Raw genomic sequence first — 26,573 nt, forward strand, 5'->3', positions numbered from 1 at the left:
ATATCAGAAAAGCAAGGTCCCACATGGCATACTTTTAAAGGATGATTAAGGACTGTGGGATACATGAGAATGTAGCAAGGTGAATTAACATTTGGCTCAGTGACAAGGAAAAAAAGGGTAAGTGTGAGTGAAGAGTGCAAGAGTGCATGCCAGGAACAGACCAGGCATATCAAAACATGAGGTGCCAACCTAGTGAAACTACAACATAGGATTACTTGCATGCTAACCAGCATAAGCAGCGAATGATATACAGAGATACGTAATTCCAAAGCCAACAATCAGATCTAGGTTCTGCAATTCCAGCACATTCATACATGCATGGTGGTGGGTCATTAAACAATACACTGGAGGAAGACAATCCACAAATACCTCCATCATCATTGATGGGGAGTACAATACATCAGTGCACAAGATAAGGCTGAAGCATTTGCAATAACCTTCAGCCTGACGTGCTGTGTGAATGAACCATCTTGATCACATCCAAATGTCTCCAACATCACAGTTGCCAGTCTTCAGCCAAATGAATTCACAGAAATCTGCAAAACCCCGAAAGCTGTGGACAATAACAATACTTTACCAACTGTCCTGAAAACTAGTGCTCTAGAAATTGCCATACTCCAAGCCAGGCTCTTCCCGTACAATCACAACATTGGCATTCACCTGACAATGTGGAAAATTGACTGGATGTGTCCTATACACGAAAAGAAGGACAAATCCAACCCAGCCGATTACTGCCACATTAATCCACTCAATCCTCAAAACAAATGTGAGAAGGAGTCATCATTGGGACTAACAAACAATACTTGCTTAGCAATAACCTGCTCACTGCTCTCCAGTTTGGGTTCTATCAGAGTCACTCTGTTCCTGACTTCATTACAACTTTGGTTCAAAAATGGAAAAAAGAGCTGAACTCCAGAGGCAAAATGAGAGTGACAGCCCTTGGCATCAAGGCTGCATTTGACAGTGCGCAGGGGCATGCTGTTTTTGTTGGAGATTAGTCATCTCAGCTCCAGGACATTTCCGCAGGGGTTCCTCAGGATAGTGTCCTAGCCCCACCCACCTTCAGCTACTTCATCAATGACCTGGTCTCCATTATAAGGTCAGAAGTGGTGATGATCACTGATGGTTACTCACTTTTCCAGCACCATTTGCCATAAGTGCCTATTTACTAACACGGACTATGCAGAAACTCCTCCTTTGCCCTGCCAACATCAATAAGATTTACACAGACCACAAAAGTGGATCTCTCACCACCCATTACAATAGACAATAGACAATAGGTGCAGGAGTAGGCGATTCTGTCCTTCGAGCCTGCACCACCATTCAATATGATCATGGCTGATCATCCTTAATCAGTATCCTGTTCCTCCCTTATCTCCATAACCCTTGATTCCACTATCCTTGAGAGCTCTACCCAACTCTATCTTAAATGAATCCAGAGACTGGGCCTCCACTGCCCTCTGGGGCAGAGCATTCCACACAGCCACCACTCTCTGGGTGAAGAAGTTTCTCCTCATCTCTGTCATAAATGGTCTACCCCGTATTTTTAAGCTGTGTCCTCTGGTTTGGCACTCACCCATTAGCGGAAACATGTTTCCTGCCTCCAGAGTGTCCAATAATCTTATATGTCTCAATCAGATCTCCTCTCAGTCTTCTAAACTCAAGGGTATACAAGCCCAGTCGCTCCAGTCTTTCAGCGTAAGGTAGTCCCGCCATTCCAGGAATTGACCTACCGAACCTACGTTGCACTCCCTCAATAGCCAGAATGGCTTTCCTCAAATTTGGAGACCAGAACTGCACACAATACTCCAGGTGTGGTCTAACCAGGGCCCTGTACAGCTGCAGAAGAACCTCTTTGCTTCTTTATTCAATTCCTCTTGTTATGAAGGCCAGCATGCTATTAGCCTTCTTCACTACCTGCTGTACCTGCATGCTGGCCTTCATTGACTGGTGTACAAGAACACCCAGATCTCTCTGTACTGCCCCTTTACCTAAATTGATTCCATTGAGGTAGTAATCTGCCTTCCTGTTCTTGCCACCAAAGTGGATAACCATACATTTATCCACATTAAACTGCATCTGCCATGCATCTGACCACTCACCTAACCTGTCCAGATCACCCTGTAATCTCCTAACATCCTCCTCACATTTCAACCTGCCACCCAGCTTGGTACCATCAGCAAATTTGCTAATGTTATTACTAATACCATCTTCTATATCATTAATATATATTGTAAAAAGCTGCGGTCCCAGCACTGATCCCTGCGGTACCCCACTGGTCACTGCCTGCCATTCCGAAATGGAGCCGTTTATCACTACTCTTTGTTTCCTGTCAGCCAACCAACTTTCAATCCAAGTTAGTACTTTGCCCCCGATACCATGCACCCTAATTTTGCTCACTAACCTCCTATGTGGCACTTTATCGAAAGCTTTCTGAAAGTCCAGGTACACTACATCTACTGGATCTCCCTCGTCCATTTTCAGAGTTACATCCTCAAAGAATTCCAGAAGATTAGTCAAGCATGATTTCCCCTTCATAAATCCATGCTGACTCTGACCTATCCTCTTACTACTATCCAGATGTGTCATAATTTCATCCTTTATAATAGACTCCAGCATCTTTCCCACCACTGAGGTCAGTCTAACTGGTCCATAATTTCCTGCTTTCTCTCTCCCACCTTTCTTAAAAAGTGGTACAACATTAGCCACCCTCCAATCCGCAGGAACTGATCCCGAATCTATCGAACTCTGGAAAATAATCACCAACGCATCCACGATTTCTCGAGCCACCTCCTTTAGTACCCTGGGATGCAGACCATCAGGCCCCGGGGACTTATCAACCTTGAGACCTAACAGTCTCTCCAACACCAATTCCTGGCAAATATAAATTCCCTTAAGTTCAGGTCCTTCAGCCACTGTTACCTCAGGGAGATTGCATGTGTCTTCCCCAGTGAACACAGATCTGAAGTACCAATTCAATTCTTCTGCCATTTCTTTATTCCCCGTAATATATTCCCCTGTTTCTGTCTTCAAGGGCCCAATTTTAGTCTTAACCATTTTTTTGCCTTTCTCATACCTAAAAAACTTTTACTATCCTCCTTTATTTTTGGCCACTTTACCTTCGTACCTCATTTTTTCTCTGCGTTCTTAGTTCTTAGTTCCTCTCCAGCCCTGAGCAGACAGCCCAATCCCTGGCACCCGGCATGCAACAATCCCTGGAATCTCATTGGCTCCTGCAGAGAAAAAAATGTCAATGACCTTCATTGTACTGTCCCATTCTATGACTTTGCTCTGTTTCACACCCCTCCACCAAAGAATGAATGGCCTCCTGTTCAATGTTGGAGAAAGTGAGGACTGCAGCTGCTGGAGATCAGAGTCGAATGTGATGCTAGAAAAGCATAGCAGGCCAAGGAACATCCGAGGAGCAGGAGAACTGACGTTTCGGGCATAAGCTCTTCATCAGGAAAGAAGCCTGAAGAAGGGCTTATGCCCAAAACGTCATTCTCCTGCTCCTCGGATGCTGTCTGACCTGTTGTGCTTTTCCAGCACTGCACTCTCAACTCCTGTACAATGTTGACACAGTCAGTTAACTCATCCACCCTGCGACTCTCAGTCTCATCCAGACAAACTGAAAGAACCTCAAACCTGTTGAACAGTTGCAAAAATTCAGGCTCCTGCACTCTGACCTTCACAGAATCTCAGAAACATTGCAGTGCGGCAGGAGACCATTTGGCCCATTGTGCCTGAACTTAGAACATAGGACATAAAACAGTACAGGCCATTCAGCCCTCAATGTTTTTTTAACTCTTTATCCTACTCTAAGATCAGACTAATCTACATACCCTTCATTGTAGTATTTTCCATGTGTCTCTCCAAGAGTCGTTTAAATGTCCCCAATGTATCTGACTCTACTACCACTCCTGGCAGTGCATTCCACACACCCACCACTCTCTGTATGAAGAACCAACCTCTGACATCTGTCCTCAACCTTCCTCCAAGCTGCAGAGTATTCCCTAGTGGCAATCTACTACATTTTCCACATGGCTCTGCATACCATTACTATCCAAAAACAAAATCTAATGCTCACTTGCATATCTGAATTGAACATGTATCCACCATATTTCCAGGTAGTGCAATTCATACCCTAACAATACACTGTTTAAAACATTTTTTCTCATATCTCCCTGCTTCATTTGCACATCACTATAAATAGGCTTTCTGTGAGTTCACCCATTCTTTTTCAACAAGAATTGCTTTTCACTCTACCAGTCTGTTTAGTACAACAGGAACCACAGCCACTCTTCCTAGTCTGCCTCATTGTGAAACCTACTACAGACCACTCTTTCCAGTAGGCCTCACTGTAACACTGATTGCAGGCCACTTTTCCTAGTCTACTGGCCTTCTGAATCCCTTCAGTCTCTCCTTTAAGCAGCTCATCCTTTTACTGACTAGTGACCAAATCATAAGACCCTACTCTGTTTGTATTTAGATTAGATTAGATTACAGTGTGGAAACAGGCCCTTCAACTCCACACAGTCAGTCACCTGAGGCGGGAATTGAACCCAGGTCTCTGGCGCTGTGAGGCAGCAGTGCTAACCATTGTGCCACCGTGCCGCCCACTGTCTCCTGTGTCCAGATAAGTAACTCACTCTCTGATGTATCATTGCATTATGAACTTTGAATCAAAGCTGTTTGAGCTGTAATAACTTACTGCAGAATTCTGACAGATTAGTCAGGCATGACCTCCCCCTGACGAAGCCGTGCTGACCTCCTAGTACTCCGCAATCACCACCAATTCTTCCACAAGGTCAACAGCTTTCTCCATCAGAACTCTGGGATGTACTGCCTCTGGTCTGGTTGATTTATCCACTTTCAGACCAATCAGCTTCCCCAGCACCGTCTCTTTAATGATGGTCACTGCACCCACCTCCGCCCCTGTCTCTCTTGAAGTTCTGGTATGCTGCATGTGTCTTCCACTATGGAAATTGATGCGAAGTACCTATTCAGTTCCTCCACCATTTTTTTGTTCCCCATTACTACTTCTTCAGCCTCATGTTCCCAGCTGTCCAATTCCAATTTTGCGTCTCTCTTATCTTTTTATATCTAAGAAAAACTCCTGCAATCTTCTATTATATTACTAGCTAGCTGGCTCTTATATTCCATCTTCTTCCCACTACCCCATCCACTGTTATTGCTTTTTTGTTGGTTTTTAAAGGCTTCCGATTTTTCTGGCTTCCCACTAATATTCACGAGATTATAGGTTTTCTCTCCTGCTTTTATGCTGTCCCTGATTTCCCTTGCCAGCCATAGTTTCTGCATTCTCCACTTCGTATGTTTCTTCTGCTTTGGGACAAGTTTCTGCTGTGTCTCTGGATTTCCTCAAGCAACTCCTGCATTATTGCTCCACTATTTTCCATGCTAGGCTCCCTCTCCAATCATCTCTGGCCAGCCCCTCACTCAGGTCTTTGTAGTTACCTTCATTCAATTGTCATACTACTACATCTGACTCCAGCTTCTCCCTCTCAAGCTGCCGGGTGAGTTCTATCATTTTATGTTCACCTATCCCTCAGGGTTTATCTCACCTTAAGCTCCCTAATCAAATTTGCCTCATCACATGTCACCAAATCCAGAATTGCCTGTTTCCTAGTGGCTATACCACAAGTCGCTCCGAAGAAACCATCTTGTAGATATTCCACCAATTCCTTTTCTTGGGATCTGCTACCAACCTGATTTTCCCAGTCCACCTGCATCTTGAAAGCCTCATGGTTATTGTAATAGTGCCTTGCTCGAATACCTTTTCCATGACTTGATTTATTTTCTGTCCCAAATCCTGGCACACAACTCCCATTAGGGTCTTTTTCCCTTTGCGGTTTGTCAACTCTGCACCTACCAACCCTATAAATCTGTATCAATTTTGCTTTCGATGTAATTTCATTGTTACTGACAAGGCAGCCCTGTCCCCTATGTCCATCTGCCTGTCCTTTCGATAGGACGTGTATTCTTGGATATTTAGTTTCCTTCCCTGATTCCCTTGCAGCCACATCTCTACGATGCCTGAATGAGGTGGAGCCCATCTTATTGGAACAGCTTCCCCCCAATTCCCAGCACTGGTGCCAATGTCACATGAATTCAAACCCCATTTCTCCCATGTCTATCTTTGATCCATGTCTTTACATCTGTAATCTTATTGAGCCTGTGCCAACTAGCTCATGACGCATCTAGTAAGGCCATAGAGTTATAGAGATGTACAGCACGGAAACAGACCCTTTAGTCCAATTCGTCCATGCCGACCAGATATCCCAACTCAATCTAGTCCCATCTGCCAGCACCCGGCCCATATCCCTCCAAACACTTCCTATACATATACCCATCCAGATGCCTTTTAAATGTTGCAATTGTACTCATCTCCACCACTTCCTCTGGCAGCTCATTCCATACACGTACCACCCTCTGAGTGAAAAAGTTGCCTCTTAGGTCTCTTTTATATCTTTCCCCTCTCACCCTAAACCTATGCCCTCTAGTTTTGGACTCCCCCACACCAGGGAAAAGATTTTGTCTATTTCATGCCCCTCATGATTTTATAAACTTCTATAAGGTCACCCCTCAGCCTCCAATGCTTCAGTGAAACAGCCCCAGCCTGTTCAGCCTCTCCCTATAGCTCAAATCCTCCAACCCTGGCAACATCCTTGTAAATCTTTGCTGAACCCTTTCAAATTTCACATCTTTCTGATAGGAAGGAGACCAGAATTGCACATAATATTTCAATAGTGGCCTAAACAATGTCCTGTACATGACCTCCCAACTCCTGTACTCAATACTCTGACCAATAAAGGAAAGCATACTAAACACCTTCTTCACTATCCTATCTACCTGCAACTCCACTTTCAAGGAGCTATGAATCTGTACTCCAAGTTCTCTTTATTCAGGAACACTCCCTAAGACCTTACCATTAAGTGTATAAGTCCTGCTAAGATTTGCTTTCTTAAAACACAACACCTCACATTTATCAAAATTAAACTCGATCTGCCATTTCTCAGCCCATTGGCCCATCTGATCAAGATTGCATTGTAATCTAAGGTAACCTTCTTCGTTGTCCACTACACCTCCAATTTTGGTGTCATCAGCAAACTTACTAACTATACCTCTTATGCTCACATCCAAATCATTGATACAAATGATGAAAAGTAGTGGACCTAGCACTGTTCCTTGTGGCACTCCACTGGTCACAGGTCTACAATCTGAGAAACAACCCTCCACCACCACCCTCTTTCTTCTATCTTTGAGCCAGTTCTTTATCCAAATGGCGAGTTCTCCCTGTATTCCATGAGATCTAACCTTGCTCACCAGTCTCCCATTGGGAACCTTGTCGAATGCCTTACTGAAGTCCACAAAGATCACATCAATTGCTCTGCCCTCATCAATCCTCTTTGTTACTTCTTCAAAAAAAAACTCAATCAAGCTTGTGCGACATTATTGCCCATGCATAAAGCCATGCTGACTATCCCTAATCAGTCCTTGCCTTTCCAAATACATGTACATCCTGTCCCTCAGGATTCCCTCCAACAACTTGCCCACCACCAACGTCAGGCTCACTGGTCTATAGTTCCCTCGCTTGTACTTACCATCCTTCTTAAACAGTGGCATGACATTAGCCAATCTCCAGTCTTCCGGCACCTCACCCGTGACTATCGATGATACAAATATTTCAGTAAGAGGCCCAGCAATCACTTCTCTAGCTTCCCACAGAGTTCACGGGTACACCTGATCAGGTCCTGGGGCTTTATCCACTTTTATGCATTTCAAGACATCCAGCACTTGCTCCTCTGTAATATGGACATTTTTCAAGATGTCACCATTTATTTCCCTACATTCTATACCTTCCATATCCTTTTCCACAGTAAATACTCATTTAGTAGCTCCCCCATCTCCTGCTGCTCCACACAAAGCCACCTTGCTGATCTTTGAGGGGCCCTATTCTCTCCCTAGTTATCCTTTTGTCCTTAACGTATTTTTAAAAACCTTTTGGATTTTTCTTAACTCTATTTGCCAAAGCTATCTCATGTCCCCTTTTTGCCCTCCTGATTTCTCTCTTAAATATACTCCTACTCCCTTTATACTCTTCTAAGGATTCACTCGATCTATCCTGTCTATACCTGACATATGCTTCCTTCTTTTTCTTAACCAAACCCTCAATTTTTTTAGTCATCCAGCATTCCCTATACCTACCAGTCTTTCCTTTCACCCTAACAGGAATATACTTTCTCTGCATTCTTGTTATCTCATTTCTGAAGGCTTCCCATTTTCCAGCTGCCCATTTACCTGCGAACATCTGCCCCCAGTCAGTTTTTAAAGTTCTTGCCTAATACCGTCAAAATTGGCCTTTCACCAATTGAGAACTTCAACTTTTAGATCTGGTCTATCCTTTACCATCACTATTTTAACACTAATAGAATTATGGTCGCTGGCCCCAAAGTGCTCCCCAGTCACCTCAGTCACCTGCCCAGCCTTATTTCCCAAGAGTAGGTCAAGTTTTGCACCTTTTCTCGTACGTACATTCACATTCTGAATCAGAAAATTTTCTTGTACACACTTAACAAATTCCTCTCCATCTAAACCCTTAACACTATGGCAGTCCCAGTCTATGTTTGGAAAATTAAAATCCCCTACCATAACTACCCTATTATTCTTAAAGATAGCTGAGTTCTCCTTACAAATTTGTTTCTCAATTTCTCTCTGACTATTAGGGGGTCTATAATACAATCCCAATAAGGTTATCATCCCTTTCTTATTTCTCAGTTCCACCCAAATAACTTCCTTGGATGTATTTAGGGAATATCCTCCCTAAGTACAGCTGCAATGCTATCCCTTATCAAAAACACCACTCCCCCTCCCCTCTTGCCTCCCTTTCTGTCCTCCCTGTAGCATTTGTATCCTGGAACATTAAGCTGCCAGTCCTGCCCATCCCTGAGCCATGTTTCTGTATTTGCTATGATATCCCAGTCCCATGTTTCTAACCATGCTGAGTTCACCTGCCTCCCCTGTTAGGCCTCTTGCATTGAAATAAATGCAGTTTAATTTATCAGTTCTACCTTGTTCTCTGCTTTGTCCCAGCCTGCCCTGACTGTTTGACTTGCCTTTGTTTTCAATTGTACCAGTATCAGATTGATCTCTTTCCTCACTCCCTCCCTGATTTCCACACACTCCCCCCTGCCCCCACCTTACTAGTTTAAATCCTCTCGAGCAGCTCTAGCAAATCTCCCTGCCAGCATATTAGTTCCCTTCCAATTTAGGTGTAATCCATCCTTCTTGTATAGGTCACTTCTACCCCAAAACAGCTTCCAATGATCCAAAAATGTGAATCCTTCTCCCGTACACCGGCTCCTCAGCCATGCATTCATCTGCTCTATCCTCCTTTTAAATCTGGAGATTATTACCTTGTTCATTCTGCTTTTGAATGTAGCTCCTAATTGCTCATATTTCCCCTCACAGAACCTCTTTCCTCCTTTCCCTGTATCTTTGGTACCTATGTGGACCACAACAACTGAATCTTTCCCCTCCCACTCCAAGTTCTTCTGCAACCCAGATCCTGAACTCAGGCGCCAGGCAGGTGGCACTGCCTTCAGGGTTCTCAATCCTGCCCACAGGGAACAGTGTCCATTTCCCTGGCTATACGATCCATGATTACATCTACATTTCTCTTTTTTCCCCCTCTTGAATGGTTACCCATACCACAATGCTATGATTAGTTTGCACATCCTCCTTGCAGCCCCTGCTCTAGTCCACACAGGCAGCGAGAATCTCAAACTTGTTGGACAAGCTCAAGGTTTGAGGCTTCTTCAGCACTACCTCCTGGAGCCCTGTACCCCCTCACTTTTGTCACACCCTCCTATTAATCTAACAGATGTGACTGCTTCCTGAAACACAGCATCCAGGGAACTCTCCCTCTCCCTTGCAGTGTTCAAAGCTCAAAGTCCAGCTCATCAGCTCTGAGCTGGAGTTCCTCCAACAACCAACATTTGCTACAGATGTGGTCATGATTTAGTACAACGGAGTTCCATAGCTTCACATCATGAAAGCATAATACATTACCTGGCTCAGCATCTCTGTCTTAACTCCTCTTTGACAAACCAGAGTTGTTCCTCTGGTTTTTACTGTAATATGAGAATGAGGGCTATTCCTGCCAATGAGTTTGCGTATGGTCTTGCAGCACAATTATGCTGGTTCTGATGGTTTAAAGTGTCTCATGGATATCTGGGTTTTTGAGTTGCTAGGTCTCTTCAAATTTATCCCGGGTAGCACAGTGGTAGTGCTACACAATACAATGGAGGATATCTTCAAAGTGACTCCAGAATGTGTCTCCACAAGAAGTGCACAGTGGTCACTCCTACTGATGGTGTCACAGATAGATGCGTCTGCACAGAAGATAGTGAGGCTGTAGTCAAGTATGTTTTTCCCTCCATTTGACTCCTTCACCACTGATGCAGAGCCAGTCTAGATGTAGGAGTAGAAGTAAGTTATTCAGCCCGTCAAGTCTGTTCAATGTGATCATGCTCCCTTTGAAATAATTCCATTTGTCCTCCCCAGCACCCACTGAACTTGGATTTTGTGACGTTTGTGATTTGTTCCTCTAATCCCACTATGCTGTCACTTCTGAAGTCCTTCCCCACTTAAATAATATATTTCTCCTCTATTCTTTCTATCTCAGTACAAAACCTCACATTTTCCCACATTACATTCCATCTGCCAGGTCTTTGCCCATTAGTTTAGCCTGTTCACATCCCTCTGTAGACTTCTCATCCTATTTGCTACTCCCGCACCTATTTTTGTGGTTTCCGCAAACTTGGCAATAGCACGTTTGCTTTTCTCTTACAAGTAAATAATTGTGGCCCAGCACTGATCCCTATCCCACTTCACTAATTACAGGTTGCCATCTGAAAATTTCCTTTCAGCCCAACTCGCTGTCTTTGTAGTCTGAGAATTAGGCCCAGAGCATTCAGGAGAGTTGTGAGGGAACACTTCTACACACAAAGGATGGTAGACATTTAGAACTCTCTTCTACAAATGGCAATGGATGTTGGATCAGTTGTTAATTCTAAACCTTTGTTAAGCAAAGCTATTAAGGGACATGGCTAAATGCAGTACACGGAGTTCGGCCACAGATCAGCCATGATCTCATTGAATTGTGGAATAGGCTCCAAGGGCTGAATGGCCTACTTTTCCTATGTTCTTATGTATTAGTTAGCCAATTGTCAATCCATGCTCATATACAACCCAAACAGCATGATTTATTTAAAAACTGAAACAACTGCGGATGCTGGAAATTCCTGACTAACCATGGGGTTGGTTTATCCCCTTCCTAAAATCCTTCATTCTCACTGGGATATATCTTTGTTGTGAGTCATGAACTCTTTTTTAGACATTTGTCATTGATCATCAACTGTCTTTTCTGATAAACTCCTTTCCCTCTACACTCCAGCCAATTCCACCCTCAGTCCCACATAACTTTCCTTATTTAAGTTTAGTCCCATTATTTCTGACACAAGCTTTTCATTCTCAAACTGAAAGCTAAATTCTTCCATGTTATGGTCACTGTTGATTTTTTACTCTGAGATGATTTATAGTAACAGTCTTATTATGCAATACCAGGTCCATCAAAAGTCTGATCCCTGGTAGGATTCACATACATTGTTTTGGGAAACTTATCCTAAATGGAACCTATTAATTCTTCTTCAACTTTAGGACTCAGTCAGTATTGATGTTACTAAGACACTCTTGGTATCAGCCACTTCGAGTACATTCTGTGGCCTGCCACCCTCAATGTTTCCTCCAAGTGCTTTTCAAAACAGAGAAAAACTGATTCATCAGTTAAGGGGCATGTATTAAGTGTTAATCTGCATAGCTTCTACTTGCCTGTGTTTGATGCTATGAGACTTCACAATTCATAGGATTCAGTGAGACTGACTATTTTGCTCAAATTGTCCTTGGGACAGTTCTCTCACTTATGGCACAAATCAGCAGATGTTATGCATGAAGGTTTTGCAGAGTTGTTAGGGCAATATATGCTGTTGTTGCTTTTGGTGCCTTTGTTGTTTTTGTTTGATCAGATGTAAGATTTGTTGGCTGAGTCAGCATTTATTGCTTGCCCCATTTTGCCCTTGAAACAGGTGGCATATTAGGCCATTTCAGAGGGCAGTTAGAGTCAACCACATTGGTGTGGGTCTGGAGCCACATGTAGGCCACACCAGGTAAAGACAGTAGACTTCCAACAGTAACCCAGGTGGGCAATTTTGACAATTGACCATGGTTACAATTATACGAGCTTTTAATTCCAGATTCGTTTTTATTTGAATTCAAATCTTACCATCCATTATGGTGAGATTCAATCCATAAAATTAGCCCGGGGTTCTGGATTATTAGTCCAGTGACATTATCACTATGCCACGCATCTCTTGAGTGTTGGGTCTAGTTTCAGGTTAGTAGGTTTTGTAATGGTTAGAGCCGCCTGTAAGGCCACTGCAGAGGACAATTAGGAGTCAAACACATTGCAATGGATCTGACATCAGATTCAGACCAGATTAGATAAGGAGAGTTGATTTTCTTCCCTAAAAGACTTGAGGATACTATTAAACTGGAGAGGTTTCAGGAAAGGTTTTACCAGAATCTTGCCAGGATTGGAAGCTTTGAGGCTGGATAGACTGGGATTTTTTTTACTAGAGCATAGGAGGTTGAAGGTTGACCTAATAGAGATTTTTTTAAATCATGAGGGGCATAGATAAAGTGAAGAGTCAAGATCTTTTCCTTAAGGTTGGGGAGTTCAAAACTAGGGGACATATTTTAAGCGGAGAGGCAAAAGAAAATGTAAAAGGGACCTGAGGGGCAACCTTTTCACACAGAGGGTGGTTCATATGTGGAATGAACTGGCAGAGGAAGTGGTAGGTGCAGATACAGTTACAACATTTCAAAGACATTTGGACAGGTACATAAATAGGAAAGATTTAGAGGGATTTAGGCTAAACAACAGGCAAGTGGGACGAGTTTCATTTGGGAAACTTGGTTGGCATGGATGTGTTGGACCAAAAGGTCTAATTCTATGCTTAATGACTCTTTGACTCTATGAAATTAGGTGGGCTTTTGATGACAATCCACGAGCTTCACTGTCATTATTTCTCAGATTAACATTCTAAAAACTGCAAAGGGCTGTTTTTAGAAATTCCAAGATGGGTTCAAAGAATCATTGTCTCTGGAAAATGCTGAGAAAATGTTTCTCCTCAGGGGTGAGTCTAGGACCAGAGGGCATAGTCTCTGAATAGAAAAGACATAGATAAGGAGTCATTTCTTCTCTCCAAGGGTTGTGGGTCTTTGCAACCCCTTCAAGATTCACAACATCCTTCCAATAGGAAGGAGACCATAATTGCATGCAATGTTTCAACAGTGGCCTAACCAAAGTCTGTACAGCTACAAAATGACCTCCCCAGCTCCTATACTCAATGCTCTAACCAATAAAGGAAAATATACCAAATGCCTTCTTCACTATCTTATCTATCTGCGACTCCACTTTCAAGGAACTATGTACCTGCAGTCCAAGGTTTCTTTGTTCAGCAACACTCCCCAGGACTTTACCTTTAAGTGCATAAGTCCTGCTCAATGGTTAGGCCCTGGGGAGTGTTGCTGAACATAGAGACCTTGGAGTGCAGGTTCATAGTTCCTTTTAAGTAGAGTCGCAGATAGATAGGATAATGAAGAAGGCATTTGGTATGCTTTCCTTTATTAGTATAAGTGTTTAAGTCCTGCTCTGATTTGCTTTTCCAAAATGCATTTATCTAAATTTAACTCCATCTGCCACTCCTCTATGCTAACACAATTCTCCTCCAGCCCCAGAGCCTTCACACTCGCCAACCCTCCAATTTCCTTCTTTATTCCAAAATCTATCGCTAACTATAAGCCACACGTCCAAGACATTGGAATTCATAATACCCCATTCACAGGCCTCTTTTCCTTAAATATTCATGATTTAGGAAAAATGGCAGCTGGAACTTAATACAGAGAAGTGCAAGTTGAGAAAGAAGAGTAAAGTCAGTCAAGAGTCAGTTACAGTCGCACAATTCTAAAGAGCTTACAAGGACAGGGAGTCAGGAAAGTGCATGCGCATTCAGATTTGAAGATTCAGGTCTTATCGGGAAAGGCAGTAACAAAGCTTTGTGGAACATGGGATTCGTAAATGCAGGTGCAAAAACTACTTTTACACATATAGTATAAAAGGCAGAAAGTTACATGAAACCTTTAAGAATGTTCAGTTAGTTCATGTATAGAGTATTGCATCCAGTCCTAGTCATCACACACTGGGAAGGTAATGAGGGTCCTTAATAGGGACTAGAGGAGAATTCTCTACGATAGTTCCAGGAAAGGAGGATTTTAATGGTGAGTTTGTGATAGAAAAGTTGAAATAGTTTCTTTTTTAAGCAAACGAGCTTGAGGAGAGACTTAATAAAGATGTATAAGATGATGATACATTTTTGTTTGGTATGCTTTCCTTTATTGGTCAGAGTATTGAGTACAGGAGTTGGGAGGTCATGTTGCAGCTGTACAGGACATTGGTTAGGTCACTGTTGGAATATTGCATGCAATTCTGGTCTCCTTCCTATCGGAAGGATGTTGTGAAACTTGAAAGGGTTCAGAAAAGATTTACAAGGATGTTGCCAGGGTTGGAGGATTTGAGCTATAGGGAGAGGTTGAACAGGCTGGGGCTGTTTTCCCTGGAGTGTCGGAGGCTGAGGGGTGACCTTATAGAGGTTTATAAAATCATGAGGGGCATGGATAGGATAAATAGGCAAAGTCTTTTCCCTGGATTAGAGGAGTCCAGAACTAGAGGACATAGGTTTAGGGTGAGAGGGGAAAGATATAAAAGACACCTAAGGGGCAACCTTTTTCACACAGAGGGTGGTATGTGTATGGAATGAGCTGCCAGAGGAAGTGGTGGAGGCTGGTACAATTGCAACATTTAAAAGGCTTTTGGATGGATGGGCATATGAATAGGAAGGGTTTAGAGGGATATGGGATGGGTGCTGGCAGGTGGGATTACATTGGGTTGGCATATCTGGTCAGAATGAATGAGTTGGACCGAAGGGTCTTTTTCCGTGCTGTACATCTCTATGATTCCATGACTTTATGAGGTAGTTAGAGAAAATTTATTCCCATTAACAGTATGTATAAAGACTAGAGAATGCAAATTTAAGATTTTGAGTAAGAGATGCAGCTAATCTGAGGGAAAACCTCTTACCACAGCAAGTGGTAATCATCTGGAATGTGTTACCTGTGAGGCTGATGAACGTGGAGATGATCAATGATTTTGAAAGAAATTTGGGGGGCACTTGAGGGAAATTAGCTTGCAGCACTACAAAGGTAGACCAAGGGAATGAAGTATTCAGGAGGGAGTCACAGTATATATGTGATGGGCCAAAAGACCTCTTCTGTGCTGTGAATGACTATGAGATATTAATCATGGCAGACAACAGCTCATGACTTGCTTCAATGTCTTTACATCTTTATGCCTCTCTGAAGCACATCAGCTGCTCTTCTGTGTTACAGACTTCTAAATAATTGTGAGCTCTTATTGCTTATGTCAAAGGTCATTCTGTGGAAGTTGTACAATATAAGCTCATGATGCCTATGGCCAGGCTGGAATCATTCAGGTAATTCTCCTCGGCTCTCTCTCAAGGACCCTTAAACCCTTTCTGCACTTCTGTGAGAATACACACTTGCTCTAACTGAATCTTACAAAAGGTTCTGCATAACTTCCCTGTTTTTGTATCAGTACCTCTATTTATAGCTTCATAATGGAATTATTGAGTTCAGATACCACCGTGGCTTTTTGAGAATTTGAATTTGGTTCAGAAATCTTGCAAAGAACTAACTAATGTCAACGAAAGGAATGCAAAAAATTGACAGGTGGCTTGGCAAATCCAAATGTTTAATTACAGCTCTGTAGGGAAAGAGACCTGCTGTCAAACATAGTCTGACCTCGATGTTACTCCAGTCCCATATTAATGTGGCTGTGGGTAACTATTAACCTACCTTAAACATAAACAAGGACTCTGCCCCAGTGTTCTCTGTGGCAAGGGGTTGCAAAGACCCACAACCCTTGGAGAGAAGAAATTACTCCTTATCTCTGTCTTAAATTTGCATTTTTCTATTCTGAGACTATGCCCTCTGGTCCTAGACTCACCCCGAGGAGAAACATTTTCTCAGCATTTTTACCCCGTCAAGCTCCTTGAGAAGACTGTGTGTTTCAATGAGGTCACCTCTTATTCTTCTAAACTCCAGTGTGTAGAGTCCCAACCTGTTTAGCCTTTTCTCATTAGACAATCCCTCTACACCAGGGATCGTTCAAGTGAACCTTCTCTGCATTCCTCCAATGAAATGATATTTTTCCTTCAACAAGGAAATTGTTCAAACACTCCAGATATGGTCTCATTAGCACTTTTTACAGTTGCATTAAGACTTCCCTACTCTTATACTTCAACCTCCTTGAAATAAGGGCCAATATTCCATTAGCCTTCCTGTTTATCTGCTGCACCTGTGTACTAGCTTTTTGTGTTTTGTGCACAAGTACCCTCAAGTTCCGTTGTGTTACAGCTTTCTGCAGTTTTGCTCCATTTAAATAATACTGTTCTTTTGAACTCCCTTCCACATGAACAACTTCAGTTTCCTACATTAAATTCTATTGCCAACGTTTTGCTGACTTAGTTAACCTATCAGCATCTCACTATAAACTGTTTGTATCCCTCTCACAACTTGCCTTTGTACCTATGTTTGTGTCATCTGTAAATCTGGCTACAGTACATTCACTTCTTTTCTCCAAGTCATTTATATTGTAAATGGTTACAGTCTCAGCACTGATCCCTGTGGAACCCCACTGGTCACAGATTTTCAGCTTGAAAGGGAATCCATTCAATGTTTCCTGCTCATTAGCCAATTCTCTATCCACACCAATATACTACCTCCAATACCATGGGCTCTTAATTTATGATTTAGCTTTTTGTGAGGTACCTTGTTGAACACCTTAGGGAAGTCAAAATACAGCACATCTAGACCCCTCTGTTCATACTGATTGAGACTTCCTCAAAAAACTCTAATAAATTCGTCAAGCACAATTTTCCTTTCATGAAACCATGCTCACTCCATTTGTTTAGATTATGATTTCCAAGTGTGTTGCTACTACTTTCTCATTAATTACTTCAGCCCTCCTAAGAACCATCCCTGTCAGTTCTTGGCAAAGTCCCTCCAAAAATCTCTCTGTAACTCTCTGAGTGATTCTTCAGTGTTGTTGGAGCTGCACTCATCCAGGCAAGTGGGAAAATTCCACCAGACTCCTGACTTGTGCTTTATAGATGATGGATAGGCTTTGAGAAATGAGGTGAAAAATTACTTGCTTGCAGTCAGTGTGTTTATGTGGCAAGTCCAGTTGAGTTTGTGGTCAATAGTTACCCCAAAGTATATTGCTAGCTTAGGATTCATTGATAGTAAACCAATGTCAAGGGGCAGTGGTTAGTCTTTTATTGAAGATGAACATTGCCTCGCATTTCTGTAGAGCAAAATGTTCCTTCCAACCTGTCGCCCTGGATATTGCCCAGATCTTGTGGCATTTGAACATGGACTGCTTCAGTTTCTGAGCAATTGTGAATGGTGCTGAACAGTATGCTGTCAAGGACAAAGAACTGTACAGCACAGGTCCTTTGGCCCTCCAAGCCTGCTCTGACACATTTTGTCCTTCCATACTACAATTGTCTTCACTTACAGGATCTATATCCCTCTACTCACTTCCTATTCATGTATTCACCCAGGGTTTTTGCAACACTGCTATTGTGTCTGCTTCCACCATCTCCTCTGGAAACACATTCCAGGTACTCACCATTCTTTGTGGGAGAAACTTGCCTCGCACATCCTTGCATATCCCACTGTCACAAAGCTAGTCTCTTTTTTTGCTAAAAGCTGTTCCTTGGCTCAAGAAGACTCTGTCCTTGATTTGTTTCAGAGGGACAATTAACCAAGCTGGGCTCCAATCAATCTGGTTTGGTACAGAGATGAAAAGGATTTTGAGAGGCCTTTTAATTATATGTAAACAGATGAGGCTTCAGGCCGAAGTGGTCATATTTTAGAAGCGACCTGTACAATGAAAGGGGAGTGGTCAGCTCTCTAGCTGAGCTAAGCAGTTTAGTTCAGTCTTGAACTGGGATGTTCAACAGGGAGCTGTGTGGAAACTATTTCTCTCTCATTTCTGCCCTTCAACGTCAACCTATAAGCATGTGTTCCATTTATACTGGGTTTTAAAAGGAGTTTGCTTATTGGGAATGTTGCATATATTCGGAACAGCATAATTAAGTCTAGTTTGGGTAGACTGAGTTCTGTAGGGGTTCTTGATTCTGTTCTTAGTGTTTCACTGTGTAGTTTTGTAAATAAATTTTTGTCTGTTTTAAATTCTCATAGTCAACCTCGCTAACTTACTCCGAGTAATATTCACTGTACACTTACTGAAACAATTTGCAAAGTTATGGTCTGGGCTGCCTGCTTAAGAATGTTTTGAGTGGTCTGGCCTAGTCCACTACACCACCTACACGTTGAACCTATGTTCCCAAGTTATTGGCCCCTCCACCCAGGGTAAAAAGCCTCATACTTTCCATTCTATCCATGCTATTCACAATCTTATAAACTTCTACCAGGTTCCAGTTAAAACGACAAGTCCATCCAATTTTTCTTCATAACTAAAACTCCCCCATACCAGGCAACATCCTGATAATCCTGGTACGGTATGACCTTCCTTGTTGCTGCCGAGCAGACTGGAGCCTGGAGCAATGTTGGGCTTGCGCCTGGTGCCATGTGCTCAGCTGCTGCTGTTTGGAATTTTCTACGGACTATACTGTGAATCGTTTACACATTGTTATAACTACTTCATTCCTAGACAATTCTCAGACAACTGTAAGTAATGCTACTGCTTTCCTTTTTTTGTATATAACAAGACTTTTTTTTAACTCTGTAAGATTTGTATCTACCATGGTGCCAGTAAAAGGTAACCATTGCAAAAACGTTTCATTGTAGTCCTGTACTTCTGTACTGGAGTATAAGTGACAATGAAGGATATCCTATTCTATTCTATTCTATTCTGTACCCTCTGCAAAATATCCACATCCTTCTGATAGTGTAGTCACCAGAACTGTACGCAATATTCCAAGTGTGACCTAACTAAAGTTCTATAAAGCTACAGCATAACTTGCCTATCCTGACACTCCATGCCCCTTCCAATGAAGGCAAGCATGCTATGTGCCTTTTTTACTGTCTGATCTACTTGCCCTGCCACTTTCGTTGATGTATGGACCTGTACTCCCAGTTCCCTCTGCATATCAATACTGTTAAGGGTTCTGCCATTCAGTACAATTCCCCATCTGTACGTGGCCTTCCAAAATGCATCACCTCACATTTGTCCAGATTAAACTCCATCTGCCATTTTTTTCTGCCCATGTCTCCAACTGATCTATATCCAGTTGTACCCTCTGACAACCCTCCTCACTATCCGCAACTCCACCAATCTTTGTATCATCCACAAACTTTCTAATTAGACCAGCTACACTTTCCTCCAAATCACAAACAGCAGAGGTCCCAGCACTGATCCCTATGGAACACCACTAGTCATAACTTTCCATTGTGAAAAGCATCCTTCCACCGCAACCCTCTGTCTCCTACAGCTAGGCCAGTTTTGTATTCATCTTGTCTTCTCACCCCTGATATCATGTGACTTCATCTTTTGAACCAGTCTGCAGTGAGGGACCTCGTCAAAGGTTTTATTGAAGTCAACAACATCAATCGCTTTTCCCTCATTAATTATCTTTATCACCTCTTCAAAAAACGCGATTAAGTTAGTGAGGCACAACCTTCCCCACACAAAACCATGCTGTCCACAGCTAATAAGCCCATTTGCTTCTCAATGATCATCGGTGAACATTCCCATTTCTGACGTTATGATGGAGGAAGGCCATTGATGAAGCAGCTGAAGATGGTTGGACCTATGACCCTACCCCGAGGAACTCCTGCAGAGATGTCCTGGAGCTGAGATGACTGACTTCCATCAAGCATGACCAACTTCCTCTGTGTCAAGTATAACTTCAGCCGGCAGAGATTTTGCCCCGATACCCATTGATTCCAGTTTTGCTAGGGCTCCTTGTTAACATGTTTGGTCAAATGCAAGCTTGGTGTCAAGGAGAGTCACACTCACCTCACCTCTAGAATTGAGCTTTTTTGTCCATGTTTGAACCAATGCTATAATAAGGTCAGGAGCTGAGTGGACCTGGCAGCACCCAAACTGGGCATCACTGAGCAGGTTATTGCTGAGTGGGGACTGCCTGTAGCACTGTTGGTGACAACTTCCAGCACCTTATGGATAACGTTTTCTAATATTCCATGGAACACTCTAAATCTATTTCATCTTTAATTAAAGACCAGACCAAACTCCCTGTAAATAAATCAAGGAGATAGCCTAGAACTTAACTTTCATCTTATTTAACAGCAAGTGTAAGGTTGTGTTCCAGATGTAATTCGATTGGTCACATTACTTGTTGTTAAGCAAAACATACTTTATTCTTTCCCCCAGTTAAAATACAAACAAACGAAAGAAGAATTGGTATAACTTTAACTCTAATACAAAATTTAGCAGAATAATAGATTATTTAACTATTAAATGACAATTGTTCCAATGTAGGAACATCCCATAACCACATTCTGGATCAGTGGTGCTGGAAGAGCACAGCAATTCAGGCAGCATCCGAGGAGCTTCAGCAAAATCGACGTTTCGGGCAAAAGCCCTTCATCAGGAATAAAGGCAGAGAGCCTGAAGCGTGGAGAGATAAGCTAGGGGAGGGTGGGGGTGGGGAGAGAGTAGCATAGAGTACAATAGGTGAGTGGGGGAGGAGATGAAGGTGATAGGTCAGGGAGGAGAGGGTGGAGTGGATAGGTGGAAAAGGAGCTAGGCAGGTCGGACAAGTCCGGACAAGTCATGGGGACTGGAAGTTTGAAACTAGGATGAGGTGGGGGAAGGGGAAATGAGGAAGCTGTTGAAGTCCACATTGATGCCCTGGGGTTGAAGTGTTCCAAGGCGGAAGATGAGGCGTTCTAACCACAGCCTTGCCAAATGCAAAGTCAGTAAAACAGATTGTCTCACATGCGATCCTGGCTGCAGAAAGAGAGTCCTAACATTTAGCTGAAACAGCAGGAAATGTAAGAGCTTCCACAACTAAATTCAAAAATCCTAGCAACTGCTGAAAGCTGAACTAAAGCCCTGGATGTGGGAGCCTGACTCCACCCATTCATGCTGCTTCTATTGTTCCAACTTTTCTTTGAAATTCCCAAGGCCTTACAAGCTTTTACTTTATGGGTTGGAACAAACTGCTCACTACCTTTGTTTCAACCTCTTGCCATAAAAAAAACCCAGGATCAAATACACCTCCTAAAGCCATATTATCGTCACACTCGAAACAGTTGATATAATGGAGCAAACTTATTAAGTAAGTGATGAACTTAGAATAACACCCAACAATCCTTATAAGTATTCTAAGATTCCCTTTCTTCTTTGATCTTTTTAGTTTCAAAGTTCCCTCAACATTCACCTACAGTGGGTGGATGCCTTCAACATCAACTTAGTAACCCTAGTAAGTTACATCCAACATCATGAAGCAACTCTTGTGCTTTTTGGCTTTGATGCCAAACTCTTTATAATGATAGTTTATGATAGCTTATCATGTTTTGTAAATTTGGGTTCTAAATTGGAAGAATGATCTGTAGCTTTAAGTTTGATTTTTATTTCCATTTTGTGTGTACTAAGAACGGAAGGCTATAACCTACACCTCATTTTTGAGCATTGTTAGCGGTGTCAGGTTTTCTGGAACATGTTGACATGCAGTTACCAAGGTGGTTCAACACTTGAGGTGAAGAGTTCAGTGCATTGGAAAAAAGGTAGTGAGAACAAAATTGGACTGCTGTCTAGCAATAAGGTGTATCATGACAGAAGCACACTGAAGTGGTAGAGTAGCATGCAGGATTTACAGTCCGAGAGAAAAGGCATCTGACAATGGCAGTGCAATGTAAAAAGATTCAAAGCAGTTTGGGCTAAAAAGAGGTCATGAGTGGTTTACAAGTCAGTAGGAGAACAGCTCCAGAAACAAAAGGCTGTGGAAGCGAAGTTTAAGAAACCTAAGTTAAGAAATAAGTGAGCTGTGTCAGTAGTTTATTTAAGTGTTCCAGAAAGAAGTATTAACTAAAAAAAAATAGTGGTGGGCAAATGCAGATCTTTTCTGAAAAGAAACCGATTATGGTCTGAGTGAACAAAGAATTTTAAAGTGAAGATGAGGTGACCCTTCACTTAAGTTTAAGTGTTGATAAGATTGTTGTTAAGGTTAAAAGAGTTCAGTTTTCATTTATGGTATTTGTGTGGTATTTTTCATACAGTACATGCACAGTAAACTATAGTTCATGTATTTTTCTCTTGTGTTTTTTACATTCTTTTGTTAGAAGTATATTGGCAGCTTCTTGTGAATATGACTATTTAATGGCTGAACAATATGGTAAACAAATAGCAAAGAAAAAACTTAAGAGTCTGATGGACCTATTTGTTCAGTATTACCGTCAGCTGGGATCATAACATCTTGAAGCTCTTTGCTCCAAGTCCACTTTATGCTCACTTCACATGTCCTCCATGTGAGACATACCTACTATACATAACTCTGTCCAGTTTAACTGTATCTTCTTAAGCCAATTCCTTCCTATTCAGGTAGACTTTGTCCCCTCCTACTACAACTAATGATAGCCAATAGGATGTATCATGGTATTATACTCTAAAACTAAATTCACCCAACATTGCAATACTCTTATTGGACTAACTTGTTAGATTCACATCAGTTTTGTGTTCCTGACTGCGACTTAGGGACTTACTGTACACTCCTTTTGAGAGACATGGCAGCAACTGTAACAATAATGATAGTGAGTCGTCAATCTCGGACTTTTATTTCTACTGTGAATGCTGTAATTTTATCTTGAGCTCTAGTAGTCCAATCTTCCACGTGTACTTTTTTCTTTCATGCCCTTTTGATTTTCCTGTGTGACAATGGTCTGACGTCTATCATATACACATTTGAGACTTTTCATACTCCTAATCAAGTTTTGGATTTACTGTGACCTCAATGTGATTCATAGTTGCAAACTGAAGTGTCTCTGTTTCCTCTGCTCTTGTGTTCTGTCTGGTTTATGTCTGACTTTTGCACGCCACTTTGGAGACATTGAAAGGGTTGATTAATACCATATCCATGGGCAGCATTGAACTTTCTAACTTTGAGCCTAATTTCACCACCATGTCCTGGATCTCACTGAAATCAGATGAATCCTACCTGTTGCAAAAGAACTTCTTTGCAATTTGCAACAACGTTTCCACCATTTCCAATGATGTACAGGTACCTTCACCATTCCCAATTCAATTCATTGTGTTTACTCAAAAGCTCAGCCTGGATTTTATTGTTCTTCAGGTCTTCTATGAACGTGAATCTAAGGGTGATTTCTAAGTTTACTCCGTACCCATAATAATAGAAACATAAAAACACATAAAATAAGAGCAGGAGTAGGCCATTCAAGCCTGCTCTGCCATTTAAGTAATTCATAGAATCCCTACATATGGACACAAGCTGTTTGACCCAACAAGTCCACACTGACCCTCCTAAGAGTATCCCACCCAGACCCATTCCCCTACATTATTATTTTACATTTTCACTGACTAACGCACCTAACCTACACATCCCTGAACACCATGGGCAATTTAGCATGGCCAATTCACCCACCTGCACATCTTTGGAGTGTGGGAGGAAACCAGAGCACCCAGAGGAATACCACGCAGGGAGTCGCCCAAGGCTGGAATTGAACCTGAGTACCTGGTGCTGTGAGGCAGCAGTGCTAACCACTGAGCCACCATGCCACCCTCATTGCCTATCACACAACTCAGTACACTGTTACTACTTTCACCCCATATTCTTTGCTTCCTTTAGCCCTAAAAACTACATCCATCTGCTTCTTGAAAATATTCAATGTTTTAGCCTCAACTGTTTTCTAGGGAAGAGAATTCCACAAGCTCACCAGTGTCTGAGTGAAGAAATCTCTCCTCATCTCAGTCCTAAAAGGATTACCCCATATCTTTAGACTGTGACTCCTGGTTCCAGAGTCCCCAGTCATTAGGAAGAGCCTTCCTGCATTTACTCTGTCTAGTCCTGTTAGAACTTTGTAGATTTCTATGAGATCCCAACCTCCTATTTCTAAACTCCAATTAATACTGCCCTTAGCTGATCCAGTTTCTCTGCATATCTCAATCCTGCCATCCCAGAAATCAGTCTGGTAAACTTACATCACACTCTCTCCACAGCAAGAACATTCTTCCTCAGATAAGTAGACAAAAATGGCACACAATATTCTAGGTATGGCCTCACAATTGCACTAAGACATATCTGCTCCTGTACTCGAATCCTTTCATCGTGTAGGTCAACATACCAGCTGCCTTCTTTATGTCCTGCTGCATCTGCATACTGACTTTTAGAGATGAGAACGTTTCTTTAATTTGAGTATGTATTTTACAACAGTCTCTCTTGGCAAGTGCATAAATGGGCCTTGGCCAGACAAAGTAAGTGGAGCCCTGCACAGGTCTGTGCTGTGGCCTCAACACTTCACATTTATATCAATGAACCAAAGGAGGGAATCAGGAGCATGATAGCCAAGTCTGCAGATGACACAATGCAGTGTAGAAAAAGTGAAGAGGGCATTACAAGGCTGCAGATCAAAGGCTGAGTGAATGGATCTGTCACAAAGAATGTAATGTGGGAAAGTATGAAGATGTTCACTTTGACAGGAAGAATGAAAAAGCAAAATATTATTTAAATAGAAAATGGCTGCAGAATTCAGAGGTGCAGAGGATTTAGTTGTTCAAGTGCATAAGTCACAAAAGCATGAAGAGCACAAAAGTGAAAAGGCCAGTTAAACCCTTTATTGAAAGACAATCCTGATAAAGGTCAGGATCTTCTGCTTCAGTTACACAGTTATATTGGCGAGGTCACATCCCGTGAATACTGAGTGGAGTTTTGGTCTCCTTATTTAAGGACGTTAAGAATCACACAATACCAGGTTAAAGTCCAACAGATTTATTTGGAAGCACTAGCTTTTGAAGCGCTGCTTCTTTATCAGGTGGTTGTGGAACAGAATCAGAAGAGCTTCCTTATTTAAGGAAGGATGTAAATGTATTGGAAGCGGTTCAGAGGGGGTCTATTATATTAATACTTGGAATAAGTGGGCTGTTATGCGAGGAAAGGTTGGACAGGCTGAGCTTGTTTTCACTGGAGTTCAGAAGACTGAAGGTTTACTGCATCGTGAAGTGTATAAGATCCTGAATGATATTGGCAAAATTGATGTAGGGATTATGTTTTCTCTTGTGGATCAGCCCAGAATTATGGGACAAACTTTTTAAAATCAATGGTCACCTTTTTAGTGTAGCTATGCAGGGAATTTTTTTTTGTCTCAGAAAGCTTTGCGACTTTGAAGTTCTGTGCTTCAGAAGATAGTAGAGGTGGGCAATTAAATGTTTTTCAGGTGGGCATAGATAGATTCCTCTTAAACAGTGGAATAAAGGGTTATAGGGGGAGGTCAAAGGTGAACACAACTTAATCACCTGCCATCTTTTGAATGGTGGTTAAGGCTTGAGGGATGGATGACCTATTCCTGCTCTTTCTTCGTAAGTTCCAAATGTCAAGTCCATTTGTTCATAATCAAAAAAAAAACAATACCACCAACAGAAAGAAATTAAAAACCGCTTGAAAGTTCATAAAGTTCTTCAAAATGGATTTAATTTTTTAACAAAGGATTTCTGTACTCAGACTTCATTCATAACTGTTTGCTATGATAAAATCATCTATATGCCACAAGTCAGAAGTGTAATGGAATATTCTCCAACAAGACTCAAGAAGCTCAACACCATGAGTACCCATCCATCTTCACGTCCTCCACTACAGATGCACAGGCACCAACTCACCAAGGTTCTTTCAACAGCACCTTCCAAACCTGCGACCGGTACCACCTAGAAGGAAGCAGGCAATGGATGGGTTGGAACACCACAAGTTCCCTTCCAAGCCACACACCATATTGACTCAGAAGGATATCACTTTCATTGTCACAGGGATAAATCCTGGGAGCTCCTTCCTTAATACCACAGTGAATGTAACTGCATCACATAGACCACAGTGGCTCAAGAAAGTGGCTCACCACCACCATCTTAACAAAAGTAATTAGGGATGAGCAACAAATGGTGGTCTATCCAGCAATGCTCACGTTCCATGAAAAAGATGTGTAAAGGTCGCAGAGGCTGGAAATTGGATTAAAAACATAAAGTGCTGGAATTAGCAGATCTGGCAGCCTCAATGGAGAGAGAAACAGAGTTAACATTTTACGTAAAGGACCTTTCAGCGTTCCACAGAAAGTGCCAGGTCTAATTATTTCCAGCATTTCCTTTT

General features: G+C 42.1%; 1 long non-coding RNA gene across 1 annotated transcript in view; it reads right to left on the reverse strand.

Annotated features, from left to right (window-relative positions):
• Positions 1-333: 333 nt before the first annotated feature.
• LOC122548682 overlaps positions 334-26,573 on the reverse strand; it is a 48,415-nt gene continuing 22,175 nt past the window's right edge. Inside the window, exons 2-3 of the long non-coding RNA XR_006311307.1 lie at positions 3,128-3,233; positions 334-553 (exon numbers count right to left, since the gene is read on the reverse strand). This is a non-coding gene — a long non-coding RNA (uncharacterized LOC122548682). The remainder of the gene's footprint in view (positions 554-3,127; positions 3,234-26,573) is intronic.

The sequence above is a fragment of the Chiloscyllium plagiosum genome, chromosome 3 (assembly GCF_004010195.1).
Source record: "Chiloscyllium plagiosum isolate BGI_BamShark_2017 chromosome 3, ASM401019v2, whole genome shotgun sequence".
NCBI classification, from domain to species: Eukaryota; Metazoa; Chordata; class Chondrichthyes; order Orectolobiformes; family Hemiscylliidae; genus Chiloscyllium; species Chiloscyllium plagiosum.